The sequence below is a fragment of the Podarcis pityusensis genome (genome assembly GCF_964106645.2).
Source record: "Podarcis pityusensis genome assembly, chromosome: 5".
Taxonomy (NCBI): Eukaryota; Metazoa; Chordata; class Lepidosauria; order Squamata; family Lacertidae; genus Podarcis; species Podarcis pityusensis.
Window position 1 is genome coordinate 82,656,034 of NC_138032.1, and position 20,210 is coordinate 82,676,243.

General features: G+C 44.6%; 1 long non-coding RNA gene across 1 annotated transcript in view; it reads right to left on the minus strand.

Annotated features, from left to right (window-relative positions):
- Window positions 1-20,210, minus strand: part of LOC308478286 — a 32,883-nt gene that overhangs the window by 905 nt on the left and 11,768 nt on the right. The window contains exon 2 of the long non-coding RNA XR_013987021.1: window positions 9,610-9,714. This is a non-coding gene — a long non-coding RNA (uncharacterized lncRNA). The remainder of the gene's footprint in view (window positions 1-9,609; window positions 9,715-20,210) is intronic.

Below are 20,210 nucleotides of genomic sequence, written 5' to 3' on the forward strand. Positions count from 1 at the left end.
TCCAAGGAAAGAGACGGAGCGGCTGGAATAATTTTTAGCAAACACTTTCCTGAGATCTCAGAATTACTGAAAAACTGATGCAATGTTTTTGGAGCTCATTCTGGTACATATTAAAACTCAATTCCTCATCTAAGTAAAGGATAAAGCAAATGCTTAAGCTTTGAGAAAATGAACTTCCACGGACCTCCTCGTGCTTAAAATTCATACATACTTATGTCATTCACCGGATGCAAACAGCACCTTGAAAGACTAAACCCTTTATGGTTAAGTAGTAAAGGAACAAATGAGTTCAGGATGCCAGCAATCTGCAGAGTGGGGGAAAACCCTGGGGAGACTTCTTTATAAACTTGGAGTTGTTCCTTTGACATCTACTTGTGCAGTTTCTACGAGAACAAGACTGATCAAAATTTGACCTTGTGGCTCTGTAACACTCAGTTTTCAAAAGGAAACAGCAACCATATTGATGTGATTTTAAAAATGCAGGAAGTGCAGGCGAATGGAGTTCATTACAGGCAGGGTAAAATAAACACTCAGTCTGCCAGCATGTGAAACCAGCTACACTCATCTTCAGGAGCCTCTGTGCTTACTGATTTCGGAGAGCTCATGGCAGAAGCTAAAACCACCCTCAACCTTGACCAGTAATCTTCAACCTCTTTTGGTCTGTGGCTCCCCATTAGCCCAAACCTGGCCACACAGAACCCTGAGGCAAGGGCTGCAGATGATACAGCCTCCATCTCTCTCTTCCCAGAGAAGATAGCTACAGGCCAAAGGAACCACTATCCCATTTTGCATTTGGTTTTTTTTTTGGGGGGGGGGGGGTGGCACGCCTGGTTATTTATCTTTCCTAGATGGAGCATATAGTGCCTGTGGGAAAATTTTACTCGCAACACCGAAGCCTACAGAATATCACAAAATGGGGATGTTGACTTGAAAATGCACATTTCCTGCCATTACCCCTGCACTGTGGAATGCTCGCCCCTCTGCCATACATAAAACATCACCCATCCACTGCTTTTGACAGCTTTTTGCACAAATATAAGATGCCGGACACCTGGATTGCCAGTAGTACATGTGAAAAGGGTCGAGGGTCGTAGCAGACCACAAGCTTAGCATGAGTCGACAGCGTGATGCACCTGCAAAAACAGCTAATGCTAAAATTCTAATGGTAGAAGTTTGAATTGATCAAACCAAAATGCAGAAACACTGGCAGGGAAATGGTGGGTTTTTTAAGATCAAGCAGAGAGAGACAATGGGAAGAAAAGAGTGGTTTTAAATTATGGCCGAAGTTTGAGCAGAGCAAGTGAGGGCAGCATGTTGATGGGAAAAGTGGTTTCAATAAAGCAAGAGGGGAGTTGGGAAAAGTTCTGTTGTGTTAGCTTTTGGTGTTAGCTTCTGTGTTGGACCCATCTCTGCTATTTCTCCTGATCAACTGGTACCTCATCAACTGAATGTACAGTTGATATACAGGGGTGGGCAACCAGCATAATCCCAATCACCCTTTATGTGGATGCAGTTAAGATTTCAAAAGGGCTGTGCTTGAAAGTCTTTAAATATCACTACAGCAATGTGGGAAGACCCATGAATAAGACAAGGGTCTTCCCACATTTTCATGGCAGTCCTGTACCTATGCAAATTTGCTACAAGGATTTGGTATTGCCTGGTATATCCTGGAACAGACAGCTATGTTGGCTGGATTCAGGCTTGCCTGGGCTACACCCTAACGTGGAATGTCTTGGAAGGAGGTTCCACTTTTGGTTATGAAGAAATTTGCTTCAGATAGCCTTGTTCACAGCATGGAATGCAACGTGTGAAACAACCCTCCATGTTTCTGTTTTCACACATTCAGAATACAAAAGTGTGGGCTGATGGGAGTTGTAGTTCTAAACATCCTGGAGGGCACCAGGTTGGCGAAGGATGCTATAAAGGAATTCAGCAGCAGGATATCTATCCATCCTTGATTGCTCAGTGCCACTTAGAGCACAAGCATTCAGGACCTGATGGAGTTTTCTATAAACCTCTGCCAGATGGCGGGAGGTAGAAGCCAAGAGAATTTGGATGGGATAGAACTTTGTTAGAAAACAGAAAATTATTCCTGTCATACACATGGTGTGTGGATGAACAAAGCAAACAACTCATTATGCAACGTCAGAGCCATGTTTTGGTTGCTTATTTCTCTGTCTGCTCCCATTCAATATAAAAAATCAAGACGGGAAATAGTTTTGTTTGGTGATTTTCATCAGCATAAGGGGGAAAGGTTAGGAAAAAACACTCACTGAGCACCATGATTTCAGTCCTAATCTCTCTCTCTCTCTCTCTCTCTCTCTCTCTCACACACACACACACACACACACACACAGACTACAGTTGTGTTTTCTAAAACAACCACCAAACAGAAATATGAAAGGCAACCATGCCTTTTATGTACAATTTAGTTTGGCCCCTAAAGGAAACCAAGAAATCTGATTGCTTTGACTGAGGGCCAAGCTAGACATGATTGTAGCAGATCCTTTTGCCCCAATCAAATGCAAGGTGAAGGATTGTTCCAATTTTAAGGGCAAAGTGGGTGTGATAGCAAATAGTGCTAAACCATTCATCCCATGTTGCCTCTCTCCCCAAATGTTTTTCTGCAAGCAGGGCTTGCTTCTTGCATCGGAGTTTGGCTGAGGGAAAAGTCGTGTCAAGGGGCACATTGCTGGGAAGGTTTAGCATTCCTTTTCGTTCCCTGCGCTGCTCACCTCGTTTGTTCTTGAAATCAAATCCCCACCACCATTTTCTAAATGAAGTGCAGGAAATGGAGTTTTAAAGTGTCAGTCCATTGGTCCATCTGATTCGATGCTGGCTATACTGACGACAGGAGCGAGCTGGCCGTAAATCACACCTTTCAAGTTCGAGTTAACTCTTTATTAGCATGAACAAGATCTGCACAAACTTGGCAGAGTGTTAGGCCTACCAAATGAGCACAGCAGCTCATCCCTGGTAGGTTTTGCCCCATGCATCAGTTGATGAGACTGAGTCCCCACAGCTGTCTAAGTCCCCCTTCTCTCCAAGGCTTTTCCCAAGCAATTGGAGACTGTGCCTGCCTGAAGCCAATCTCTCCTCTGCCCTTTTCATGCCTCTTCTGGTTCTGGGAGACAAGGGGGGATGGGAACTTGTCGCAGCAGGAGGGGGAGACACACCCATGACTCTGCATCAGCTTGACTTATCTCTGCCTCTTGGCCTCCCTCCTCCCATTCTCCTCACAGTCTTCTCCTGCTGACCACTCATCATTGTCCCACCACCAATCCCCAGGCTCTGAGCTTTTTTCCCTTGGGGGTTCCCCAGATGGTTCCTTCCACCATTCCTCTGAGTCCAGCCAGTCCCTGACAATTGACTGGTAGCAGATCTCTGGGGTTTCAGAAAGGGGTCTTTTCCAGCCAGGGGTTGGACCTGTGACCTTTTGCATCCATAGCACATACTCTGCCCCTAAGCCAAGGTCCTTCCTCCATGGGTCACTTCCATGATTAAACACATGGATCTGTCCTCATCACCTCTAATTGGGTGGAGAGAATATGTAATTCAGCTGTTGCGAAATGTTAGACATTTTATTCCAGGATCAGATTAATCTAGGCAGGAGAGTCAGTGGTGCCCCTCATCTGTTTTGGGCCCATGGTACGAAGCAGTTCCCATGACATTGCCATATTGCATCTATCTGGGTGTCCATCAATATGCAGATGATACCCAGCTCTACCTCTCTTTCAAATCAGAACCAGTGAAGGTGGTGAAGGTCCTGTGTGAGTGTCTGGAGGTGGTTGGAGGATGGATGGTGGCTAATGGATTGAGGTTGAATCCTGACAAGACAGAAGTACTGTTTTTGGGGGACAGGGGGCGGGTTGGTGTGGAGGACTCCCTGGTCCTGAATGGGGTAATGGTGCCCCTGAAGGACCAAGTGCAAAGCCTGGGAGTCATTTTGGACTCACAGCTGTCCATGGAGGCGCAGGTTAATTCTGTGTCCAGGGCAGCTGTTTACCAGCTCCATCTGGTACGCAGGCTGAGACCCTACCTGCCTGCGGACTATATCACCAGAGTGGTGCATGTTCTAGTTATCTCCCGCTTGGACTACTGCAATGCGCTCTACCTTTGAAGGTGGGGCTACCTTTGAAGGTGACCCGGAAACTACAACTAATCCAGAATGTGGCAGCTAGACTGGTGACTGGGGGCGGCTGCCAAGACCACATAACACCAGTCTTGAAAGACCTACATTGGCTCCCAGTACATTTCCGAGCACAATTCAAAGTGTTGGTGCTGACCTTTAAAGCCCTAAACGGCCTCGGCCCGGTATACCTGAAGGAGCGTCTCCACCCCCATCGTTCTGCCCGGACGTTGAGATCCAGCGCTGAGGGCCTTCTGGTGGTTTCCTCATTGCGAGAAGCAAAGCTACAGGGAACCAGGCAGAGGGCCTTCTCGGTAGCGGCACCCGCCCTGTGGAACGCCCTCCCATCAGATGTCAAAGAGATAAACAACTACCTGACATTCAGAAGACATCTGAAGGCAGTCCTCTTTAGGGAAGTTTTTAATGTGTGACATCTTAGTGTATTTTTGGTCTTTGTGGAAGCCGCCCAGAGTGGCTGGGGAAACCCAGCCAGATGGGCGGGGCACAAATAATAAATTGTTGTTGTTGTTGTTGTTGTTGTTGTTGTTGTTATCTGGCCAGGCAGCCCCATAACCTATGGTGAGGCATTAAGCTTGAGGTCTTCAACCTGTGTTTGTTATATTTATAGTAGACAAGAATGCCTGTTGACTGGCTAGCTGTGCTAATGCTAACTGCTTCCAGTGACAGTTTCTTGGCAAGAATGGAGGTTGAGAAGTTAACATCCATACATCATGCAGGAACAAGTTGCAACATAAGTAAACAAGAGGCATTATAGTGGTAGCACTTCCTGATAACATTACAAGAGCTAAGGATGAGGGGGATTCCTCTGAGCCATTTCATTAATCCTTTTCTTCCCCTTTCCTGTGCAATTCCACAGCTCTTTCCCGTTTAATTCCACAGCTTCACCTTAAAATTTCACTGCAGGCAAAATGCAGCGGCAACTCTACTCCCAGATCCAATTGTCAGTTTCACTCAGTGCACGGTGAGAGACATTTCTTCCACAGCATCAAACTCCCAACTGGACAAAAAGAGAGTTGGAGGAGAAATTTGTTTGGTCTACATTTTGAAGCAAACCAACCTAACTCCCCCAGTGCTAAATTTATATGTAGATTGGGATGCATCTATCAATCAGATAATGCACTCTTCTCAGTTTTGCAATGCAGTTTCAGTTCACACAAAAACTGCATATTTATGGAGGGACATGAATTCATATTTGAGAGAGGGGTCCATTGGAAAGCATACACAAATGGGCGTTTTAGGGGAAGAATGCACACAAAAAGCTTACAAAATGGGTACGATCCAAACAGATGTGGAAATTGTGAGAATGGAACTTAAAACAGGGGGAGAGAAAGAAATTTACAAAAACTAAACTTGACAGGCTCATCCAGCTCTAAAACCATATGAACAACTTTGTCAAGAAATGTGAGGTCAACCTTTTGAAATAAATAGGTAAAGAAAAATTGCATAATCACCACATTTTGTAGGGGCAGATAAGTTATGAATTTAATGACAACAGAGGCCTGCTTTGAACACCTCCTGATCTCAGCCCCTAAGAGGATGTTAGCACTAATATATCAGGTCCTATTATATCTAGATTAAGAAAATCCAGGTTATGCGAACAGGTGGGCAACCCAGTCACCAGACTGATGGAAGAATGGTTTCACCTTGAGAAAAAGATAAACACATATACTGCAGCTTCTTCACTGCTTTAAAAGTTATTTAAGACGATAGTGCAGGCATAGGCAAACTCAGCCCTCCAGATGTTTTGGGACTACAATTCCCATCATCCCTGACCACTGGTCCTATTAGCTAGGGATGATGGGAGTTGTAGTCCCAAAACATCTGGAGGGCCAAGGTTGCCTATGCCTGCGATAGTGCAATGGAATCAAACACCAGCCCAAGTGCCAAGAATAAACCATGAGATCTCCAATCTCTGGTGAAATTTGCAAAAATTAACAGTGATGTCCTCTGTAGCTGGTAGACTTGGGAAGTTGGAAAAATATATATCTCATGCTATTGTTTTATGAGAACAAAGCATTTTGGGAACCTAGGAATTGACTTAAAAGATCAAGTTTCTAATGGCAAAAAAGTCTTACTTTCTAATTTGATAGTGGCAACTAGAGCTGCTTTCTCTAAATACTGGAAACTCCCCTCAGATTCCTAGAATGTGGGAATGTGTCATGTCAAGGTGTAGAATCAAGCTCTGGGTTGGCTCACAGGAGCTATGTAGATGCTATAGAGACTAGCAAATGTCAAACTTTACTATAATTATTCTAAAATACGTGAATGGTAACCCATTTCCTTTCTTTTTAACAAGCTGATAACCCCTCTTGTGTCAAATGCAGTTTTTGTCTTCATTTGTTGGATTCATGGGCCATCTTCAAAAAGTAATAGAAAACAAAATTTCCCTTTAGGCAAAATATGGAAACAACACTAATACTGTAGAACTCTGCATCAGTATCTTCTGAGGAAGGTTTCAAGAAGACTCAACTCATGATAGGGATGGGAGGGAGAACTTTTTCGTTCTTGCATTTTCACCTGGCGTGCATGACAGAGTCCTCTTCTCTTCTCTTCTCTTCTCTTCTCTTCTCTTCTCTTCTCTTCTCTTCTCCAGCCTATGATTCTGGTCTGCACCCAAAGGGGGTTCACTCTGGAGAGGACTGGAGGCAATGGACTTATGCTCTTCAACTGCTGAAAAGAAAGCAATGTATGGTGCAATGCCTTGTATACACTTACTTGGAAGTAATTCCTACTATGTCAAATGGGATTTGTTTCTAGGGATTTCCACCTTCAAAGATGAGACGAGGAACAAGAATCTTTTTCTTCCATTATGGCATAAAAGCAAATGGGTGGAAGCATTACATGAATTAGAGCATGTGGGGTTTTTTAATAGTACTGCCAACTCTCTAATACAGAACCTTGATATATAATAGTCTACAATAAACAAAGAATGGAATTGGGAGAAGGACGAGATGATTCCCTTTAAAAGGAAGCTGGATTAGATTTGCAAGGAGAACGGCAGCAGAGCACAGAGACGTCATCTCGACATGAACTGAAATGGCCAGAAACAGGTTTTGTTTTCATTTGTTTAAAATCCACTTCAATGAATCAGAGAATTGTAGAGTTGGAAGGGACCCTGAGGATCATCTAGTCCAGCCCCCTGCAAGTCTGGAATGTGCAGTTGTTCTATATGGGGATTGAACCTTCAACTTTGACGTTATCAGCACCATGCTCTAACCAACTGAGCTTGGACAATTGCATAACATAAAACATATCAATGGATACGTATCAATATATCAGTACAAACTGAGAAGCTATATTTTAATTTCTGGGTTGCTGAAAGAGCTAAGCACTTAAGAACTGCTTTGCAGCAGTATTCCAAACAAGTAATTTATCTTTGATTTTTAAGTGATTGCAATAATTGATATGCTGAGTAAATGTATAAATGAATACATACATATATGTATGTATCTTTACTAGTGTGGTGGGAGGACTAGGGATGAGTAAGTTTGGTTTGGTTTGGTTTGCAATATAAGGCTGACTTATTTCATTTGCACTTCCTGAAACAATATGCAAACTGGCACATAGCTATCTTCCGAAATTTGCACTTCCTTGAATTTTGTGGTGCAGTTCGCCAACCAAAAGAAGTGCATAAAAATGTGCATTTTACTAAAAATGACATACAAAAATGTTTGCAGAAATGTGTATATAAGGAAAATTGCATACAATAAAAGTGTAAACTAGGAGAAATGTTGTGAACTGAAGATGGAGGATGGGACGGGACCAAAATTGACAGATTCATCCATTCCTAGAAGAGAAAAAGAAGAGTTTGGATTTGATATCCCGCCTTTCACTCCCTTTAAGGAGTCTCAAAGCGGCTAACATTCTCCTTTCCCTTCCTCCCCCACAACAAACACTCTGTGAGGTGAGTGGGGCTGAGAGACTTCAAAGAAGTGTGACTGGCCCAAGGTCACCCAGCAGCTGCATGTGGAGGAGCGGAGACGTGAACCCGGTTCCCCAGATTACGAGACTACCGCTCTTAACCACTACACCACACTGGCTCTCCTACCCACCGGAAAACACTTAATAAACAGAGAAGCTTGCTATTTCACTCCAATAGAATACCTAAGGAGGTTGTTAGCTATTTTTAAACACACTGTCAGCTGTATGCACTCTGTCCACAGTGTGGAGTGTAAGTTTTCATGTCTGCAATGAATTGCTTGCATTTGGCCATCACAAGCTGCCGAACCATTTGTTCTCTTGCAGGGCCAGCTCTGTCACGAGGCAAAGTGAGCCTCGTGGATCAGAAGGCAGATTGGAGGGGAGCACAGAATCAGTGGCAGCCTCTGCCCATCTTACTTTCTCGCCGACTCTCCTCCAGATGTATCTATCAGTTTGCTCACTCTCTCTACACCTTGTTTGGTCGCCCTGCTCACTCCCCCCACAACTGCCCCACTCTCCTCTCCTCTCCATCTCCTTGGCTCTCCCTCTGTCCCTAATCACTCACTCGCCTCCCCACCCTGCTCAGCCCTTCCCACCAATTCGCTCACTCTGTCCCCCTCTCCTGCCCGCTTCCCCCACCCATTTATTCACCTGCCTAGTTATGCATTTAGTTGGAAGATTTCTGACTTGCCCATTACCATAAGGTCCCAATGTAGCTTACAACGATCTCATCAGAAAGTTTTTTAAATCACATAGAACATTTCCAAAACAAAACTTGCTCCCTCCCCTTGCATTGCTTGCTTGCTCTGATCCCACCCACCCCAAAACCCACCCACTCTTAACATCTGGTGACAAATGAGAGCGGGGGCATTTGCTGGTCCACCACACCTTGGACAGGGCCTGGTAGGACCAGTCTTAGGTTTGGGAAAATCCTTGTTTCCCTCAGGTATCCCTGAGGTGATGAGTTGAAGTGAAGAAAGAATTGCTGCCTGATTCCTAGGGCTTTTGTACCCTACATGTACCTGAACCAAACATCTGGCATAAGCTGCTGTAGCCTAAAGTCCTTTTAGTCTGAGTCATTTGGTAAAAATAGAACAAAATATATATTCCCTGTGCAAAGAACCAAGAAAAACAAAGTAAGAATTCTGCAGTGGAGAACTACTGCTATATGTGTGTTTCAAGACACATCTATTACACAACACATACCTAAGCAGTTCTCCATGACCAAATCTTGAGTGAGCTGTTTTTCTCCTCCTGCCCAAGTCTCCGAAAATGTGTGACGCACGGCTGGGAAAGGTTAAGTCAGCCTGCAAGGAAGCTCAGGGCAGGAAGTACAGATTGTTACAGACATGTGGACCACTAGCCAAACCATCAACAACACGACTGCTCCAGTTAACTGCTTTTCATTTCAGAAGTGTCTCGTTGCTTCCTTTCCTGCCTTTGCCCTGCAGCTAGTTGGAAGACAGGCCTGCTCTTTTCACTGAACGTGTGATGAAGATTGCTGAGGTTTTAACATGACTAGAAAATGTGTGGCTTACCTTGCTCGACCTTCTTTTAGCTCTGCAGGTAAGAGCAGCCCGAGAAGTGCAGCCGCTGTCACTGAGCAGATGTTCTCCAGCCTCTGAGCAGCCATCTCTTTATTGCTGCAAAATGAGGGGCGGTGCAAAGGATATTGAATGCTTCAGGATTCAAGCAACATATGTAAATTCTACCTGTCTTGTTTCTACATACACTGACACACCTCTCTGTCCTCTATCTGGGCAAGCAAGAGGCACTTATCATTCAAAGAGAAAGCAAGGCACAGCCTGTTAGAAGCGTGGCCTACAGAGAGACCCAAGTGCCCACATTTGGCCTTCAAGGCTGAAGTTTTCCGCCCCTTTGTTTTGTGTTTATTATGTCTTCTCTTCACCGGTGATTCAATATTGCGTGACCAGGCGGCGACAGCCCTAGCCCCCAGGGATCATACGGAAGGAATAAAGACTCTGACACCATTACTGTATATGGAATTATAATTAGGCCACAACTTTATTAAACTTCCGAATGTAGGAAGACCTTGGCTTAGGCCTTGGGTGTGTACCCCTCCCAGCCCCCCAGCCGGGGGGAACTGGGGCTCATCAGGGTAAATGGGATATGGGGGTGCTCTGTGAGATGTAAGTGTAGCAGGCAGCCCAGCCCATATCCCCGCACGCAGGGTAGTTCACTGACAACCTTTCAGTGTATGGCCAGTGACATCCATATATATAACCCCTTTAAGAGGGGGACCCTGGAATCGCTGCCGCATGGGGGTGAGTCACCACTTCACGCCCCCTCCCCCCATATAGGGAAGAAAGGACTAAAGGATTCCACCCAAGGCCATAACCGCCAAAGTTGTGACGAATTGCTACAGGGAAGACAAAACCTGCTACTGCAGGAAAATTTCTTCCCGGTCCTTCAACAGCAACCAACCAGTCAAAGACCGTAGCAGCACCTGCTAAACAGGAAGAAAAAGTTAACCTGCAAACAAGAAACATTAAACAAAGGGAGGGTAGGGAGGGTGACTCTCCAGAGCCGACTGCCTGGCTGTTGTCAGCTCCATCCCCTATTTATAAATGGGGCTGGCCCCACCTCCCAGCAAGAAACTTGATTACTGAGGCTGAGCGTGAACCTCCAAAAATTAACATTGAGAGGCAAGCCAGCCCCTGTTTGCCAGTAAGCTCCCAGGGAAATTGGTGAGACCTGGCAACCAAACCCTGTGTTGTGGGTGGGTGGGTGGGTGGGTACGACTGGATAGCCACAATACCCGATTGGTAGGTCCCTTTATGCAGGGCTTGATCAGGCCAATGGGACACAGCCTAAATGGATCAAGGGACCTATTTATGCACGTGACCCAGAGCTTCCTCCTTCAGCGCGTGCATTCGGAACACCCGCCCACTTCTCCCTACTTTTAGGGCTGTGCGCTTGACCTTGCTATGCCGTCATGTGTTGTCTGTCGTTGGGACAGGGGCATGGCAGGAATTTTCCCCACTTGATTGGCTGGTGCCATTTCGGTTTCACCTGCCGTGTAGCAAATTGTCACAACTTGTAAGGTTGCAGATAGGCGCTGGTTCAGGTGATAGGGATGGGAAAACGCTCTTGCCATCCCTATGTGAAGGGTATTCCATTAAAGGAATCCAGGGACTCAATGGTGTGATCAACCCTGTGAGGGGGTTGTGCCCGTGCCTGAGTCCAGGGGGGCATTTGGGTGGCAGAGATAGCCTGTTCCCAGCTTTCCGCTTATCCAGGTGTTCACCCTAGGCTGACCTATGCTGGTGCCCTGGGTCAGCGCTACCTGCAACAGTGCAGGGAGCTAGTCGAACCAGAGCATATGCAACCACTCACTTGCTGTAATCAATAAAGTTGTGGCCTACATTGTGCCAAAAACCAAACCAAGATCTGAGTCTTGTCTGGATTTATTTAAGGGGGAGGTTTAAAGGTCTGAACACGCAAATAACTTTTTACGATTCACAGCAACTTTATTGCAGTAATGCACACACACACACACACACAAATATGTACAGTTTTTTTTTCTGGGGGGATGCAGGGGGACGTATACCCCTAAACATTTTGTGAATCTTTGTACTTTTGTCCATTTACTGTATTTATTTTTCCCAATTTGAACTATAAAATGGTGATTTTCTTGAGTCAAAATGAGAGTACCCCTAAACATTTTTTAAGGGGGGAAAAGAGCACTAAATATGTATATTGTATATATACTGCATCTTTGTATCCTTTCCTTTATTTATGTTGCTTTGTGAGGATGTGGCCCAGAAAAAAATGGCTTGTAAATACAGTGGTACCTCAGGTTAAGTACTTAATGCGTTCCGGAGGTCCGTTCTTAACCTGAAACTGTTCTTAACCTGAAGCACCACTTTAGCTAATGGGGCCTCCTGCTGCCGCTGCGCTGCCAGAGCACGATTTCTGTTCTCATTCTGAAGCAAAGTTCTTAACCCGAGGTACTATTTCTGGGTTAGCGGAGTCTGTAACCTGAAGCGTCTGTAACCCGAGATACCACTGTACTAACAACAGGCAATAATAACTATGAAGGCAAAGACAAAAGGGGGGGGGGAGCACAGCAACTTTGCAAATACGTTCCAAAGTGTCAAAAATGCAAGATGTATTTTGGCACTCACGAAAGTAAACACACAATTAAGTAGGCTGCGTCAGCTCAGCCTTCGTGCAGAACATTTTTGAACAAGCCATAAATGGGCAATTGATCTAAAACAAGTAACGTAATAGCAACACCCCCTAGAAAGCAATTGTACTTTCCGAGTATCAGAAAACAACATCCTTTCCCCAGGAAAAGTTTTGCTTCTATCCTGTTTCTTTTGTAAAGTAATGCGCATGGGTGAGTTCATCTTTAAAAGTCAGGATAAAGTTTTTGGCTAGGAGCTTTGTACCGGAGCAGGGAGGAGATGCTTTGCTAACATCAGCAAAGGATCTGTTGGGAATTCGGAGATGGTGCTGAAGAAAGCAAAACACATGCTCAGGCGGGACAATTTGTACTTCACAAACAACGAACAGCCAGTACATATTTGCTATGTGAACAGAAAAGGCACAGTTTGCTTACTATGAAAAAGTCCCTTCCGTTATTTTCAAACCTATCGCTATTTGGTATTTCAGGATCTGGATTTTGTTTCAGAAGCAGCAACAAAACACAGGAGCGGCCAAAAACATTCCAGTCAAGTCACAAATTACTAATAAGGAAATAAAAGGGCTTTGAAAGAATGACTCTAAAGGAAAAATATGTCTCGCTGATGCACTAATAGCTGCAACACTAGTTCAGAGGGAGACAGCTAGTTATAGCCTGGGCTGCGTGTATGTCACGATGGCTCTCAGAGTGGAGAGGAAAAACACACAAGTTGGTGGTGCTGAGTGCAGAATTCAGCTTCCATTTTTGTTTTTTGTTTTAAATAACTTTCTAGCCCTTGTGACTAAAAAGATATACCTGAAAATGTGTGATCGGAAAACCTGGATAGGTTCGTATGAGGGAACAGGTCTTTCAGATAGGTAAATAAGGTAAAGGCAAAGGACCTCTCGATGGTTAAGTTCAGTCAAAGGCGACTATGGGGTTGTGGCGCTCATCTTGCTTTCAGGCCAAGGGAACTGACATTTGTCCACAGACAGCTTTCTGGGTCATGTGGCCAGCATGACTAAACCGCTTCTGGTGCAACGGGACACCGTGACAGAAACCAGAGCACATGGAAACACAGTTTACCTTCCCGCCGCAGCGGTACCTATTTATCTACTTGCAGTGGTGTGCTTTTAACCTGCTAGGTTGGAAGGAGCTGGGACAGAGCAATGGGAGCTCACCCCATCGCGGAGATTCGAACTGCTGACCTTCTGATCGGCAAGCCCAAGAGGCTCAGTGGTTTAAACCACAGCGCCACCCGCACCCCCTAGGGATGTAGCAATGCAGAACCTGTGCCATTTGCTTGCAATGTTGCATTAAATGCAAGCGTGTCATATAATCCCAATTCCTCACGATGGCGACACCACTGTAGATGGCTCAGGACACAGATACCTGAAAGATCGCCTGCTCCCTTATCCACCTGCCATGACTGAGATCATCCAGTAATCCCTTTCTCACACCACCATATTCACTGAGATATGGTACGTGGCAACTTCACGAGACGACATTCTCAGTAGTAGCACCCTGACTCTGGAATGTCTTTCTTTCTCCCGTGTGATCAGCACCAATACTTGGCTGATGTAGTTACGTTGTTAGGATATTGTTTGATTTTATATTAAGTTTTATTTAAATGACTTTTTTTGTATGTTGACATTGTTCCTCACATAGGGGGTATGTGAACACTGAAGAGTGGGTTACGAAATAAATAAATATTCAAAGTACTTCACATTACATTATCATGGTAATCGTTACAACGACCTAAACCACACAGACTAGGGGAAAACATTTTGCAGTATATCTACACACAAACACACACACACTGACCTATAAGAAATTATTTGCACCAGCAGGATGATCTAATTTATTCTGGATCTTTTCAAGGCGCCTGAAAATCAGCAGAAATCTGCTTATTCTAAAACTGAATTATTTGCTTTTCTCTTGGACTTTGTATTGGGGGAAGGCACAACAATAGTATTTATGGCAACAACTTGCCCGCTCTTCTGCCACACTGGGCAACAGATTCCTGCATTGCAGGGGGGTGGACTAGATGAACCTTGTGGTCCCTTCCAACTCTACAGTTCTATGATTCTATGATCGACTGCGCACACTGGCCATGACCTTGATTTTTGGATACAGTGGAACTTCCAATTTTTGGATGGCAGCTACGCAATATCTTGAGGGAAGATTCTCAGGGAGTTTAATGGTACTGAAGTCTTTCTTCTTCAAATAAAAAAGTAATTATCCAACTGTTAAAAACCATTAAAAAAAACCATCTGCATTAAAAATCCCATGAACAATGATTAAACAAGGAAGTAGAAAAGGCTTGTTCACATAGATGAGCATCTGCATAAATTATGCATAGTACCCATGAGCCAGTAGTAAGAATCTAGCATACCCTTCTAGTCAGTGCAATCTATAACGTATGATAAGGTCTTCTGATGAGGTTGCCAGTGGAGATCAAAGTAAGAGAGAGGACAGATCTCTAGATTCCACCCCTTCACTGATAACGGATGCCTGAAACCTCACATATTTAGAACTTGCATGGGTGGAATCCCCCTCCCAAAAAATTGCAGGCACACACACACACACACACACACACCAATTCAGATTGGGACCACAGTGAGTCCAAAGGGCTAACACCTCCCTTTCACCCACAGCAGGGTTCTGATCCAGATAAGGGTCTCTGTGCTATTTATTGGATAACAATTCAGTAACATCACATCTTCTTTGGTCCTGAGAGTTGATTCACACAGCTGTTAAGTCAAAGACCTAAAAAATGTTATGTGGCAGTAAGGCTGACACAGAGGAGATTGCTTAATCCCATGTGGCCAGATTGGGATTGGGATCCAGAGTGGATCAAAATTTGATAGGATATATTTTCCCATTGTATCCTGCAGTAGCTCTTCTTGAAGAAACAAGTACTCCACTATAAAGACTCTGTAAATAACAAAAGCCTCTGTGTGTGTGTGTGTGTGTGTGTGTGTGTGTGTGCTGGAAATGATCTCAAACACATGCACCATCCTGTAGTATAATTTGAGGAATCATTTAGTAGACCTTGGGAAACTGCTAAAATGACAAAGCTTATAAAGTATGCCTTCAGATGTCTTCTAAAGGTTCTACACTTACTTATCTCCTTGGCTCGGGGGTCACATAACTCCATGCCTTCTGACATTTCTCCCATGAAAATAGGGACATCCTACTATACCCTCCAACATTTATCCAGTGAAAATAGGGACCCCCTAAGGAAAAATGGGGCATTCTGGGATCAAATCAGAAACTGGAATGGCTTCTATAAATCAGGGGCTATCCCTGGAAAATAGGGGCACTTGGGGGGGTCTCCAAGGGTCCCTCAGAAAATTGCCCATGAGGAAATAGCCCACATGGGCTGAAAAGAGGTTATTCACTTAACAATTCAGAGGTCCAGTCATAAACATGGGAGGGATGGGACTACTGATTGTGTAAAATGGTGGCCCTTCCACTGAATGTGCATCCCTTTGATTCTACCCAGATCCTTATTACCAAAAATCTGAAAAGCTAAGATTTATAAAGCAGTCCCTTCTCTCTCCGCCGCTACTCTAAATAGCGATTATTTTTTTAAGGAGCATGTGTGCTCTTTGAGAATGAGATGTTTGAGTATCAGAACATTTCAGCCAGCTTCCTCTGCTGGCAGAAGCTACAGCCGAAACTGGAGACCTCCCAGCCGCACAAGATTCCTTGCAGGAGGAGGAAGGGGGGGTGGAGATTAGAAATAAAAAACAAATCCATACGTTGCCTGAGGGAGAAGGGATAAATAAACAGAGGGAGCCCTGTTCTAAGATCTCTTGCTATGCTGGCTTTCTCAGCAGCTAGCTGGTGTGTGTTGTGTTACCCAAATGCTGAACTAATTCCCTTTTTTGGTTCTGCACAAACCTTTTCTAGGAAACAAGAATGGGGGGAGCATAAAAGCTCCAAAAATCAGACCTTTCGCTGTTTTTATAACCATTTTAGACAAAAGAATCCTTTTGTGCCTGAGAACAGCTTCGCAGCCACAAGACATCTCGGCCACGAGCAGGGTGGTGTATGTGTGTGTTTAAAAGCAATTGCTGCTCCCAAATATTTTCCTTTCTCCCTCAGTGCCTCTTGGAACAAACAGGAGCTCTCTGGAGGGGTTTTCAGTGCCTGACCTCTTAAAAAAACCAAACCAGCTTCCAGTGTAGTGTACTGATAATGGAAGATTCTAATATGGTGGCAGGCTGAATTCACCCAGCTTCAATCCCTTCCACCCCTAATTTTAAAAGGGCCATGAATCACAGCGGGCAGGGGACCTTTTTCAGTCCGATGGTACCATTTGGGGGGTGGGCAAGGCCAGAGACAAAAGTGGCCAGAGCAACAGATATAAACCTTATCTATGTGCAGCAGTTAAGTTTCTGAGAAGGCCGAGAGGTCTCTTCCTACCACTGATATTACACTAAACTCACTATATAAATAAATGGAATGACTTGAGTGAGAAGGTATCTAGCTTTGCCACCATGTCTCCTCCATAGGGTGGGGCCTCATTCCCTGCCCCCCGCTGTCTCTCTTCTTCACCTCAATCTTCCTCAGTGTTACCCTCTTCCCCTTCCGTGCCCCAGCGGCCTCTGGTTCACTTCTCTCTGCCTCCTCTGTCTCACATCTCCCCCCCTTTCCAGTCCACCCTCATCCCCCTTTGAAGCTGCCACCACATCCTCCAGCATCCCTCTGCCTCCTCTAATCAGCTCCAGCTGTTCTTCTTGCCGGATCTCAGGCTGCTTCAAGAGCCAAAGGTGTGTGCCTATCATATGACATCCAGGTACGCCAGTCTTGGCTGTTCTAAGGGGCCTCAGTTACACAGATGCCGGGGCTGTGCTCAGAGGTGGTCCTCTACACGTGCCAACTATCCAGATTTTATTCAGGAAGCTCCATCCATTGGGTGCTTCAAAATTCTTCTTTAAAACCCAGCTGTTTACCCCCAGGCCTACTGGATGCTTGAGAAGATAATCCTGTTCAGTTGTTGACTTGTTGTTTTAAAGGATGGCGTTTAAAATACAATGCATTTTTAAATTGCATTGAGTTCTTATCTTCCTTCATATTATGTTGTTCATGCTATTTTGGTTTTATCATTTCTGTAAACCACCTGTAATTCCTGTAAACATTTTTGCCAGAAAGGGTAAGTGTTGTATATACCATATTTTTCGCTCTATAAGACTCACCAGACCACAAGATGCACCTAGTTTTTGGAGGAGGAAAACAAGAAAAAAATATTCTGAATCTCAGAAGCCAGAACAGCAAGAGGTGAAAGCAGCAATCCCTCTTGCTGTTCTGGCTTCTGGAATAGCTGCACAGCCTGCATTCGCTCCATAAGACACGCACACATTTCCCCTTACTTTTTAGGAGGGAAAAAGTGAGTCTTATAGAGCAAAAAATACGGTACATTCTCTAAATTGAATGAATGACTGACTGAATGAATGAGGAGTTCCTCACTGAGGACCTGAATGGATGGACAAGGATCCACAAAAGTTAGCTTGCCTACTACATTTTCCAAGACCAGGCTTATCAGAACAAGGGGACGCAACTGTCTGTATTTTACATTGCTCTCTGGATCTTGGCCCCATGGACTTTGCAGGAACCAGGGGTAGCAGTTATGCAGAAACAATATGCTAGCAGTATTCTAGGCATTTTGTCACAATAAAAGAAGAAATCAGGGCTGGACAAAAGTGGCTTATATCAGTTTATCTTTTATCCTTTTTACAACCAGAGGTGAAAATGTTAAGTCCCTTTCCATTCCCAAGTCAGCTCTCTTATCCATCTCCATACCTGGTTGTCCTCTACTTCTGGAAAGCAAAAATGAAATAAAAATGTACACCTGCATGTGAAAATGGGATAAAACAGACTTTCTGCCCAGAGTTGCCAGCCAGCCAGTATTTTACTGGTTCGGTCATCAGAGCCACGTTTTATTGGATAGACTCCAAATTCTTCTAGGCTTCTCCTGTGACCCACCAGATTCTAATAACTCCACCCATAACCTACTAAGTTGTGCTTTTAGGCTCTGTTCCACATCCCCATTAAAAAAACTGACAAACCCTCATCATTCATGGCCCTTCCTGCTTCATCCCTGCCCATGCTCATGTTGACCAGGTTTGGAACAGGGTGCAGCTGTAGTTGGCAAATATGTGCTACAAACAGACACAAACACACCCATGTGTCACAGAAACAGCAGCAGCAGAAAGCAACTGGCTTTGTGGCACAGCTTCCACTGCCAGGATTATGAGACATGGCAATGCTACTGTGCTGGAAGCCTGATCACAAGGATTAAGTATTAACTGTCTATACTTTGTGCCAAGAGCAAGCACTGTTCTGTAGCAAAGCACTGGCAGGATCATCCTGCTTTATTGTCCATATTGCAGCTTGACTTGTACAAGAAGAGCACCATTTGTGCCTGGCCCGTTCAGCCTCATCAGCACTGGGTGCTTTGTGCCATTGCTATGATCAGAGACAATAATTCCCTTGTATGGTATAACACTGACCCAACAATTAAATAGGCACAACCCAAAAGCATTTGCTGTGGTTACTTTTCCCATACCTCACATTAACCGGAAGGAGCATTCTCAACAAAGCTCAAAACAATCCTTATTTAAGCAGAGGAGGAGAACTAGACTTGTGATAGCCCAGAAAAATGGGGGAGGAAATCAGGACAGAGGAGGGTGACCTCATGTCCTCCTTTAAAGAGGACAGTCCTCTTTTTCAAGGTGTCCTCTATTTGAAGGGCTGTTCAGTCCAAGTCCAGTTCAAAGGTAAGAAAGAAGCTGTAAGAAAGTTAATCAGAGGCCTTGAAGTTGCCCATCTGCAGTTGACACTCAGAAACAGGCATGACTGCAGTGCCAGGTTAAGAGATGGGTTCAATTTAAGGCCAGGAAGTGGACCCCAAGCCTCACCCCACCTGTGACATCGGTCTTCTGCCTGCCTGTGATTGGTCAATTCCGCAACCGGGCAAATTCAAACTTCTGCGGTTGGGATATTTCTCCCACCGGCCATTAGGACCTTCACAATGGAGTCGCAGCGGCTGTCCATGCTCAGGTGAGCAGGATACGTGCGCACTATTTGAACAATTCATCCAGTTTGCCATATAGAGTTGTAGTTTTGCTTTCCCCCATCCCCATTTAAACAGCTCTGCCTTTAAACAGCTGCCTGGATATACAGAAATTAAATTTAGCAAGTGAAGCTTATCTTGGCATGGGGGTAAGTGTTACAAAGAGCTTAGCTGCAAAGCATCTCGGTGTCTAGGTTGTTGTGAAAAATTGCAGGATCTGGGCTTTGAATAAAATGTGAGAACTGCACTGTCAGACTACCTCTTGGCACATGCCCTAAGCTATTATAGGGGAGAAGCAGGCATGGCCTGAGGAGCACGAAAAACTTTGCTTTCCAATCCATCTGGAGCCATAATTAGGTAGGCCTTGCACCAGCTATGGCTGGGGATGCCATGCATGTGATTTCAAAACATAATGATCTGCTTAAAGCAGATCTGTAATTCATCACACAAGATCTTAGTATCAAAATCATTCTCCTCCCCAGATCTGTTTTATTTGAATTTCTGCAGCTTGCTTTTATTATGGCTGGCGGACTTGACTTTGAAGTAGTGTTATGCCTCTCCACTCGGCAATACCCATCACCCTGCTGTTCCAAGATGAAGACAGCATTCCAGAAATTCATGCTCAGCAGATGCAGATACCCATTCTACAATTAACCTGACCTTATCACAAATAGGCACTTCTGCTTTTCTGGACAATGTCTTGTGAGAAGGCAAAAACCTAACTGTCCTGATAAAGCCACAGAAGGCTTTTCACCGGGAGTGTGTGAAACCTTTCGATGGATTTTAGAAAATAATTTCTGCCTTCTACAAAAGCAAATAGCTCAATGCTGTTTGATCCGTTGGTTTAGTAGATGCATTTATTGCTTCACACAAGAGAAAAGAGTCCCAAAGCGATTTACAATAGAAGT